Raw genomic sequence first — 11,986 nt, 5'->3', positions numbered from 1 at the left:
TGACATGGGAGAAAAAGGAAAACTCTTTGGCCAACGGCCTAGAAAACCTCCACGGATCCACTCCCCCCATTTGTTCCATAAATCCCCTAAGCACCTTGGCCGCTGCCGGCCGTCTCCCGGTCCTGGATCTAGACCGGTCTAGCCCTGGATCCAGCACAGTGTTGAAGTCCACCCCCCCCATTACTAAGCTTCCCACCTCCAGGTCCGGGATACGTCCCAGCATCCGCTTCATGAATCCCGCATCGTCCCAGTTCGGGGCATATACATTCACCAGCACGACCGCCTCTCCCTGCAATCTACCACTCACCATCACATATCTGCCCCCGTTGTCCACCACTATATTCTTAGCCTCGAACGACACCCGTTTCCCCACCAGTATCGCCACCCCCCTGTTTTTCGCGTCCATCCCTGAGTGGAATACCTGTCCCACCCATCCTTTTCTTAACCTAACCTGATCCGCCACCATCAGGTGCATCTCCTGGAGCATGACTACGTCCGCCTTCAGTTTCCTTAAGTGCGCGAACACCCAGGCCCTCTTAATCGGCCCATTTAGGCCTCTCACATTCCACGTGATCAGCCGGATTGGGGGGCCGCTCCCCCCCAATAGCCATCCCCTTTTCTGGGCCAGCCCCCCGTCCAGGTCCCGCGCACCCACCTCTCCCCCAGGCGGCGCCTTCCCGTCCCGACCACCTCTTCTCTTGCCAGCTCCCCCTTGCACTCGGCGGCAGCAACCCAGTTAGTCCCCCCCCCACCCCCCGTCCCCCCGCTAGATCCCCCTCTAGCATGGTTACTCCCCCCATAATGCTTCCGAATGTCAGCTAACTCTAGCTGACCCCGGCTTCCCCCGTTCTCTCTTTGACCTCCCTGCGTGTGGGGCTCTCTTCCTTCCTGCGCCTATCTTCCCGCCATCATCTCCATAGCGCGGGAAAACCCCGTGCTTTCCTATTGGCCCCGCCCCCTATGGCGCAGCTCCCTCATTCCCCCTCTCTGTCCCTTTTTCCCACCGGCGCCCACATTTCTTCGTGTCCCCCCATCAAGGGGAGAGAAATTGCCCATCCAACATTACTGTATAATAAACCTCCCCTTTCCCACTTTACATTTCTGTACCACCACCTCGTTGCTTCCCCCCCAACATCAAACTCTCAGAGCTAGTCCAGTTTCTCTTCTTGAATGAAGGTCCATGCCTCATCCGCCGTTTCGAAGTAGTAGTGCTTGCCCTGATGCGTGACCCACAATCGCGCCGGCTGCAGCATCCCAAATTTTATTTTCTTCCTGTGAAGCACCGCCTTGGCCCGATTAAAGCTCGCCCTCCTTCTTGCCACCTCCACACTCCAGTCCTGATACACTCGTGTCACCGCATTCTCCCACTTGCTACTCCGTACCTTCTTGGCCCAGCTCAGGACCGCCTCTCTGTTCATGAAGCGGTGGAATCTCACCACTATCGCCCTTGGTATTTCACCCGCCTTTGGTCTTCTCACAAGGACCCGGTTCACTCCTTCCACCTCCAGGGGGCCCGTTGGGGCCTCAGCTCCCATTAGCGTATGGAGCATCGTGCTCACATACGCCCCAACATCAGCTCCCTCTTCTCCTTCGGGGAGACCTAGAATCCGTAGGTTCTTCCTCCTCGAGCTGTTCTCCAGGGCTTCCAGCCTTTCGATGCACCTCTTATGTAGCGCCTCATGTGTCTCCGTTTTTACCACCAGGCCCTGTATCTCATCCTCATTCTCGGCTGCCTTTGCCTTCACTCCACGGAGCTCTATCGCCTGGACCTTTTGTGTTTCCTTCAGTCCCTCGATTGCCAATAACATCGGCACCAGCACCTCTTTCTTTAGTTCCTCCACACATCGTCGGAGGAATTCCTGCTGGTCCGGGCCCCATGTCGTCTGGGCTCCATCCGCCGCCATCTTGCTTCTCCCTTCTCTTCTCTGCCGCTGCTCCAAAGGATCCTTCGCAATCTGGCCACTACCGCTGGTCCTTTCCATAAACACACTGGACTTGGTCTAAAAAAAATTCCGTTGGGGCTCCCGAAAAGAGCCCAAAAGTCCATTAGAACGGGAGCTGCCGAAACGTGCGGCTTAGCAGTGCATCGCCGCAACCGGAAGCCCCTTGGATTGCCTAATTCATATTACAAGAACACTTGTAGCTAAAGCTATAAACGATTTATTAACAGTAACTGTGGGTCAAATATATACAAAAAAACAAATAAATAACAGTATGAACATGCACAAGCAACCTCTCTATTCCAGCTCTCTAGTCAGTCTGAGGTCACCTGACTCTAACATTCACTTATATACTAATGAGAATCCTAGTGGTCAGTCCATGAATTACAACACAACCATGATATGACGACAGGCAACAACTTAAACCGCTAAACATTAAACTATCTAACAAACTACGAACAAAAATGGGGCAAACGCCCCTTACAATAATAAAAACAAGCCAAAAACCCTTCCCCCCCCCCTGGGTTGCTGCTGTTCTTGACCTCCACCTAATGTTCCGCAAGAATGTCTAGGAACGGTTGCCACCGCCTGGAGAACCCCTGCACAGACCCTTGCAAGGCAAATTTTATCCTCTCCAACTTGATGAACCCTGCCATGTCATTAATCCAAGTCTCCACGCTTGGGGGTTTCGCATCCCTCCACATTAGTAGGATCCTCCTCCGGGCTACCAAGGATGCAAAGGCCAGAACTCCGGCCTCTTTCGACTCCTGTACTCCCGGCTCATCTGTTACCCCGAATATTGCTATCCCCCAGCTCGGTTTTACCCGAGTGTCCAAGACTTTGGACATAGCCTTTGCGAAGCCCCTCCAGAACCCCTCTAGCGCTGGGCACGCCCAGAACATATGGGCGTGATTTGCTGGGATCCCCGAGCACCTCACGTATCTGTCCTCCACCCCAAAAAACTTGCACATCCTCGCCCGTGTCATATGTGCCCTGTGAACCACTTTGAACTGGATCAGGCTAAGTCTGGCGCAAGACGAGGAGGAGTTAACCTTACCCAGGGCCTCCGCCCTCAAGCCCTCATCCATTTTCTCGCCCAGCTCCTCCTCCCACTTGCCCTTCAGCTCCTCCACCAAGGCTTCCTCCGCCTCCTGCAACTCCTGATAGATCGCCGAGACCTTGCCCTCTCCCACCCATACACCCGAGGTCACACTGTCCTGAATCCTCCGTGCGGGAAGCAGCAGAAATTCCCTTACCTGCCTTCTCATAAACGCCTTCACCTGCATGTACCTAAAAGCGTTTCCGGGGGGTAACCCAAATTTCTCCTCCAGCGCCCCCAGGCTAGTAAAAGCCCCGTCGATAAACAGGTCCCCCATCCTTTTAATCCCGGCCCGATGCCAGTTTAAGAATCCACCATCTATCCTGCATGGTGCAAACCTATGATTATTCCATATTGGGGACCAAATTGAGGCCCCCAACTCACCCCTGTGCTGTCTCCATTGCCCCCAGATCCTCAGTGTCACAGCCACCACCGGGCTCGTAGTGTACCGCGCCGGCGGTAGCGGCAAAGGTGCCGTCACCAGCGCTCCCAAGCTAGTGCCCATGCATGACGCCACCTCTAATCTTTTCCACGCCACCCCCTCTCCTTCCATTACCCATTTCCGAATCATTGCCACATTGGCTGCCCAGTAATAACTACACAGATTCGGTAGCGCCAGCCCACCCCTGTCCCGACTACGTTCCAGAAACAGCCTCTTGACCCTCGGGGTCTTACTTGCCCATACAAACCCCATAATGCTCCTGCTTCCTCGCTTAAAAAAGGCCTTGGGGATGGGCTGGCACTGGAACACAAACTGGAACCTAGGTCATCTTAATGGACTGCACCCTGCCCGACAGGGAGAGTGGCAACACATCCCATCTCCCAAAGTCTTCCTCCATCTAGTCTACCAACCGCGCCAAATTAAGCTTATGCAGGGTTCCCCAACTCTTGGCCACCTGAATACCCAAATATCGGAAACTCCTCTCTGCCCTCTTTAGCGGCAGCTCCTCCAGCCCCCTTTCCTGGCCCCTCGCATGCACCACAAAGAGCTCACTCTTCCCCACGTTAATCTTGCAGCCTGAGAAGTCCCCAAACTCCCTAAGGATCCGCATGACCACCACCATCCCCTCCACTGGATCTGCGATGTACAAAAGCAGGTCATCAGCGTACAACGAGACCCGATGTTCCTCCCCTCCCCGGACCAACCCCCTCCAGTTTCTAGATTCCCTCAACGCCATGGCCAGCGGCTCAATTGCCAAAGCAAACAACAGAAGGGACAGGGGGCACCCCTGTCTCGTCCCACGGTACAACCTAAAATATTCTGATCTCCGCGGTTCGTATTTACGCTCGCCACCGGGGCATGGTATAACAATTTGACCCACCCTATGAACCCCTCCCCGAACCCAAACCTGCCAAGCACTTCCCATAGGTACTCCCACTCCACCCGATCAAAGTCCTCCTCCGCGTCCATTGCCGCCACCACTTCTGCCTCCCCACCCTCCAAGGGCATCATAATCACATTCAGGAGCCTCCGCCGTTTGCATTTAACTGCCTGCCCTTCACGAACCCCGTCTGGTCCTCGTGTATCACTCCTGGGACACAATCCTCAATCCTTGTGGCTAGGACCTTTGCCAGCAACTTGGCATCTACATTAAGGAGCGAGATCGGCCTATACGAGCCACACTGCAGCGGGTCCTTGTCCCGCTAAAGGATCAGCGAGATCATGGCCTGAGACATTGTCGGGGGGAGAATCCCTTCCTCCCTCGCCCCGTTGAAGGTTCTCACCAGCAGCGGACCCAGCAGATCCACAAACTTCCTGTAAAATACGACCGGGAACCCATCAGGCCCCGGGGCCTTGCCCGCCTGCATGCTCCCCAACCCGGTAACCAACTCCTCTATCCCAATCGGGGCCCCCAGGCCTTCCACTTGCCCCTCCTCTACTCTCGGGAACCTCAATTTGGCCCGGAACCGCTGCATCCCCTCCCTCCCTCCTTCAGCTGCCCACTGAACATAACCTTATATACAGTTCCCTTGGGGCGGAGCCAGATGCGGAGTCCTCCAGGGTTCCAAACCCGGTCTTAAAAGGGCCTACGCATTAAAGGTACATGTGTATACAGATATCATTCATCACACACCCTTAATATCTCCCCCACTAACCTCTCCCTCTCCGTCCTCTCTTTTCCCTGTGAGCCCTAATTAAGACTAACTCTCCCCTAACTACCGCTTTCAGAGCCTCCCAAACTATACCAACCGGTACTTCCCCATTATCATTGGCCTCTATGTATCTCTGAATACATCCCCGGACTCGCCCACAAACCTCCTCATCTGCCAACAGTCCCACGTCCAAGCGGGCACTGGTCCCTTTCCTCCCCAACTCCAACTCCACCCAGTGCGGGGCGTGGTCCAAAATCGCTATGGCCGAATATTTCGTTCCCTCCACTCTTGGAATCAGTGCCCTGCTCACCACAAAGAAGTCTATCCGTGAATAGGCCTTATGCACGTGGGAGAAAAAAGAGAACTCTCTGGCCGCCGGCCTAGCCAACCTCCACGGATCCACTCCCCCCATCTGATCCATAAACCCCCTGAGAATCTTGGCCGCAGCTGGCCTCTTGCCCGACCTCGACCTGGATCGGCCCAGTACCGTATTAAAGTCCCCCCCCCCAATTATCAGGCTCCCTGCTTCCAGATCCGGGATCCGACTCAGCATGCACTTCATGAACCCTGCATCGTCCCAATTTGGGGCATACACATTCACCAGCACCACCCGGGTCCCCTACAGCCTACCACTTACTGTCACATATCGACCCCCATTATCAGCCCCAATGTTCAGCGCCTCGAACGATACCCGCTTACTCACCAGGATTGCAACCCCTCTATTCTTCGCAACCAGCCCCGAATGAAAGACCTGCCCCACCCATCCCATTGTCAGCCTGATCTGATCCACCACTTTCAAGTGCGACTCCTGCAACATAGCAACGTCTGCCTTCAGTCCCTTTAAATGCATGAACACCCGGGCCCTCTTGACCGGCCCGTTCAGGCCTCTCACGTTCTATGTGCCCGCCATCCCCCCAGACCCCCCTGCTGACTAGCCATCCCCTTTCTTAGGCCAGCCACGTGCCCACGCCTCCTGCACTCTCCAGCCCCTCAGGCGGAGGACCCCCGCCCCGACTCTCCCTCTTACCTCCAGCTCCCCTTCGGTCAATGAAGCAGCAACCCAGTCCCCCCCCACCCCCCCTCTCCCCCCTCCCCTCCCCGGCTAGAAAACTGTCTAGCCCCCTTGCTCTCCCCATTGCACTCCCGTAAGTTAGCTGACTCCTGCTGACCCAAGCCGCTCCCGCCTCTGCCACCGATCCCCCGTTTAGATTCCCAGTCAAAGTCCCCCCCTCCCCCTTCAAGTCGATACGGACACCCCTCTGGCACCGCCCCTCCCAACGTGCCACGCCCCCACCCCCCCTTCTTTAGCGCGGGAAAAAAGCCCGCGATTTTCTACCTGGGCTGGCCCCGCCCCCTGTGACACAGCTCCTTTCTCCTGCAGCCTCCCCCCAATTCCCAACGACCCAGGGCCTCCTGCCCCCCCCTCCCCCCTTCGAACGCGAGGAGCGGCCCCTCCAAAACAATGCCCATGCCCATTAAAACACACATATCACATTCAATCCCCCCTTCCTACTCCCCAGCTTTCCCAAAGTCCACAGCAAGCCATTAGTTCGAGTCCAATTTTTTGTTCTGAATAAAGGTCCACGCCTCCTCCGGCGTATCAAAATAATGGTGGAGGTCCTGAAAAGTGGCCCACAATTTGGTTGCAACAGCCCGAACTTCACCCCCTTTCGGTGGAGAACCGCCTTGGCCCGGTTGAATCCTGCCCTCTTCTTGGCCAGCTCTGCACTCCAGTCTTGGTCGATGCGGATCTCCATATTCTCCCACCTGCTGCTCCGTTCTTTCTTCGCCCATCTCAGGATGCACTCTCTGTCCATGAAGCGGTGAAACCTCACCACTACGGCCCTTGGCGGCTCATTTGCTTTAGGCCTCCTTGCCAGGACTCTGTGAGCCCCATCCAGCTCCAGGGGCCTCGGGAAGGCTCCCACGCCCATTAGCGTATTCAGCATCATGGCTACATATGCCCCGATGTCGGACCCCTCCACACCTTCAGGGAGACCCAGAATCCAGAGATTCTTCCACCTCGACCTGTTCTCCAGGTCCTCAAACTTTTCCTGCCACTTTTGATGCAGCGCCTCCACTTTCACCACCAGGCCCAGGATCTCGTCCTCGTTTTCAGAGGCTTTCTGCTGCTCCTCTCTAATCGCCGTTCCTTAAGCCTTCTGGGTCTCCACCAGCCTCTCAATCGACGCTTTAATTGGGGCCAGCATCTCTGTTTTAGCTCCGCAAAGCAGCTTTTCAGGGACTCCTGCTGCTCCTGCGACCATTGCGCCCACGCTGCCTGGTTTCCGCCTGCCGCCATCTTACTTTTTCACGCCTGTTCTCCTCTCTCCTCCAATGTGGTGGTATGTATTAGGGGTAGTACGGTACCTGTGAAGCCGAGAGGCTATTGGCTGACAGGTCCCGGGTCCTGGTTGGATCTGCCGCCCGCAGGCTCCGCCTGCAGGCTCCGCCCTGAAGGCGGAGTATAAGAGCTTGAGTTCTCCAAGCAGCCGCATTCTGTAACTGAGCTGCTGGGGAACAAGTCTTGCTTAATAAAGCCTCGATTGATTTCATCTCTTCTTGACTTGAGTAATTGTTGCGCTACAATTTATTCAGCAAGCTTAAAAGACTATGGAGCTCCGGATCGCCCCGGAGTGTCTGCGAATCAAGCCCATGCAGCAAACTCGGCGGCCGTGTTTAAACACTGGCTAGCATGCTTCGAAGGTTACCTTCGAACGGCCCCCGGCCGGACCACGGAAGATCAGAAAATGCAGATCCTGCATTCCACGGTGAGCCCGGAGATCTACACGCTCATCGAAGACGCGGAGGATTTCCCGACATCACTCGCCATGCTGAAAGGAGTCTACATTTGGCCCATAAACCAGGTCTACGCACACCACCAACTCGCGACGAGACGGCAAATCCCCGGAGAATCGCTCGACGAGTTCTACAGCGCGCTCTTGATTTTGGGGAGGAACTGCAACTGCCCGTCAGTGAGCGCAAACGAGAACACGGAGCTCCTAATCAGGGATGCTTTTGTGGCAGGTATGACTTCTTCTCAAAATCGCCAAAGACTGTTAGAGAGAGACTCATTAGGACTCACAAGAGGTCCGTGCCCTTGCGGCCTCCCTCGACGTGGCCTCACAAAATGCCCGCGTCAATGGCCCCGACCGCGCGGCTGCCCCTTGGGCTCCGTGGACCCCCATTGCGACCGACTCCCCGTCAACCCCCACCCCCCCGCAAGCCTGCGCGGCTAGAGCACCAGACCATCCCGGTGGGCCCCGCTGCTATTTTTGCGGGCGGGCGAAACACCTCCGGCAGCGCTGCCCGGCCCACTCAGCTACTTGTAAAAGCTGCGGCAAAAAGGGGCATTACGCAGTCCCAGGGGGAGAACGGGGACAGCAGACTCAACCCCCCCAGCGCTCCATGTGCGGCCCGCGGGCGCCGCCATTTTGGGCCCCGGACACCACGCGGGGAGGCTGGGCGCCGCCATCTTGTGACCCCCCGGCCAAGTGCGATCCGTGGGGGCGGCCATTTTGTCCACCCCCGACCGCGTGCGATCCATGGACGCCGCCACCTTGGCTGATAGCCAAGGACCCCAGCATAGACGGCTTCACGGGGTCGGAAGAAAACGCCACGGTGCAGCAACCAAGACTGGCTTCGGTGACCCTGGACCAGTCGCAGCCCCGGACGCTCCAAACGGCAACGACAACGGTGCTGGTCAACGGGTACGAGACGCCATGCCTAATCGACTCTCACCCCGGATTGCAAACCCGTCGCCACTAGGAGCAGACGGTACAGTGCCCAGGACCGAACATCTATCCAGTCTGAAGTCCAGCAGCTGCTGAAGGAAGGCATAATCCAGGCCAGCGATAGTCCCTGGAGAGCCCAGCTGGTAGTTGTGAAGAGCGGGGAGAAGCAGAGGATGGTCGTAGACTATAGTCAGACCATCAATAGGTACACGCAGCTCGATGCGTACCCTCTCCCCCGCATACCCGACATGGTCAATCAGATTGCACAGTACAAGGTTTTTTCCACCGTGGACCTCAAGTCCGCGTACCACCAGCTCCCCATCCGCCCGAGTGACCGCAAGTACACGGCCTTCGAGGCAGACGGGCGGCTCTACCACTTTTTACGGGTCGCGTTCGGCGTCACGAACGGAGTCTCGGTCTTCCAACGGGAGATGGACCGAATGGTTGATCAGCACGGGTTGCGGGCCACGTTCCCATACCTCGACAATGTAACCATCTGCGGCCATGACCAGCAGGACCATGACGCCAACCTCCGCAAATTCCACCAGACCGATAATGCCCTGATCCTCACCTATAACGAGGGAAAATGCGTTTTTAGCAACAACCGTCTGGCCATCCTGGGATACGTAGTGCGCAATGGAGTGATAGGCTCCGACCCCGAACGCATGCGCCCCCTTATGGAATTGCCCCTCCCCCACTGCTCCAAAGCCCTGAAACGCTGCCTGAACTTCTATTCGTATTACGCCCAGTGGGTTCCCCAGTACGCAGACAAGGCCCGCCCGTTAATCCAGTCCACTACCATCCCCCTGTTGACAGAGGCCTGCCAGGCCTTCAGCTGCATAAAAGCTGATATCGCAAAGGCCACGATGCGCGCCATCGACAAGTCCCTCCTCTTCCACTCTCAACCAAGCGGGCAGACCTGTGGCTTTTTTCTCCCGGACCCTCCACGCCTCAGAAATCCGCCACTCCTCAGTGGAAAAGGAAGCCCAAGCCATAGTGGAAGCTGTGCGACATTGGAGGCATTACCTGGCCGGCAGGAGATTCACTCTCCTCACTGACCAAACGTCGGTAGCCTTTATGTTCGATAATGCACAGCGGGGCAAAATCATGAATGACAAGACCTCGAGGTGGAGGATTGAGCTCTCCACCTATAACTATGAGATCTTGTATTGTCCCGGAAAGCTGAACGAGCCGTCCGATGCCCTATCCCGCGGCACATGTGCCAACGCAAAAGTAGACCACCTCCAAGCCCTCCACGAGGACCTCTGCCACCCGGGGGTCACTCGATTGTACCATTTTGTGAAGTCCCGCAACCTCCCCTACTCTGTTGAGGAGGTCCGTACAGCCAGCAGAAACTGCCAAATCTGCGCAGAGTGCAAACCGTACTTTTTCAGGCCAGATAGAGTGCTCTGATAAAGGCTTCCCGTCCCTTTGAGCGCCTCAGTCTGGACTTCAAAGGCCCCCTCCCCTCCACCGACCGCAACGTATACTTCCTGAACGTGGTGGACGAGTACTCCCGTTTCCCCTTCGCCATCCCCTGCCCCGACATGACAGCGGCCACAGTCATCAAAGCCCTCGGCACCATCTTTACACTGTTCGGTTTCCCCGCGTACATCCATAGCGACAGGGGGTCCTCCTTCATGAGCGACGAGCTGCGCCAGTTCCTGCTCAACAAGGGCATTGACTCGAGCAGGACGACCAGCTACAACCCCCGGGGGAACGGTCAGGTAGAGAGGGAGAACGGTACAGTCTGGAAGACCGTCCTACTGGCCCTACGGTCCAGAAATCTCCCAGTTTCCCAGTGGCAGGAAGTCCTCCCGGATGCCCTCCACTCCATCCGGTCGCTGCTGTGTACCACCACTAACCAAACGCCTCACGAGTGTTTCCTTGTCTTCCCTAGGAAGTCCTCCTCCGGAACGTCGCTGCTGACCTGGCTGGCAGCCCCAGGACCCATCTTGCTCCGAAAACATGTGTGGGCGCACAAATCGGACCCGTTGGTCGAGAGGGTTCACCTTCTCCACGCAAACCCTCAGTACGCCTACGTGGCGTACCCCGACGGTCGACAGGACACGCTCTCCCTACGGGACCTGGCGCCCATCGGAAACACACACACACTCCCAACACCAATCCGGGTCCTGGTTGGATCTGCCGCCCGCAGTCTCCGCCCTGAAGGCGGAGTATAAGAGCTCGAGTTCTCCCAGCAGCCGCATTCTGTAACTGAGCTGCTGGGGAACAAGTCTTGTTTAATAAACCTTGATTGATTTCATCTCTTCTCGACTTGAGTGAGTATTTGTTGCGCTACATCCAAGACCACTTTTGTGACTGCTCCATTCCTGGTCCACTCCATGCAATGCTGGGGGAACCTCACTGCTGCCTTCCCACACCGGGAATCGTCCTCCAAGTGCCGCTGGGGCTCCTCAAGAGGGCCCAAAAGTCCGTTCACAGTGGGAGCTGCCGAACGTGCGACCTACCCAGGCATATCCGCAACCGGAAGTCAGCAAGAAGAATGTTTGTATAGACATGACTATGAGTGAACTGAACACCCTGATCCAAAGAGGAACTTTCTTTTTTCATGCAGCTGAACTCTCCAGATGTATGTCACATCCATTTAATGTGGTGATTTATGGTGATTATCCCTTTAAGGGCAGAGTAAGGATCACCTGGCTTGAGGGACGAACTAGGACTCACAGTGGATAATCAGCCCCAGGCGTGGAGTACTCTTAGGCAGAGACATATAGGGAGCTAGGTGGAGCCATGATACTGCTGTTTTCTTATTAATAAATTATTTTGTATTCACAACTGAAGTCTATGAAAGTACATCATTACATTTGGTGATGAGGATAAAATTATCATGACACTGCCTCTGGCTCGAAAACTGTGAGTATCCTGTTTTAATAGAAGTCTGAAAAAAAATACTAACCGGAATGCCTTGGGTAGATAGAACCATTTGAGATATCGAGATATTGTCAGACCCTGTGTAATGTAGAATCAGAAAAGATGGAAAGTTGCAAGATCCGTGGACAATGGAGAGAATGTGGTAAGACCTCTGGGTCAGAATCCACAAGAAGGGTGAGTGAAATACAGCAATGTACCTCCACTCATGTTGTAGACTAGGAGGT

This window comes from Scyliorhinus torazame, chromosome 6, assembly GCF_047496885.1.
Source record: "Scyliorhinus torazame isolate Kashiwa2021f chromosome 6, sScyTor2.1, whole genome shotgun sequence".
Classification (NCBI taxonomy): Eukaryota; Metazoa; Chordata; class Chondrichthyes; order Carcharhiniformes; family Scyliorhinidae; genus Scyliorhinus; species Scyliorhinus torazame.
The sequence above is the reverse complement of the archived record's forward strand: the minus strand, read 5'-3'. Positions refer to the sequence as shown.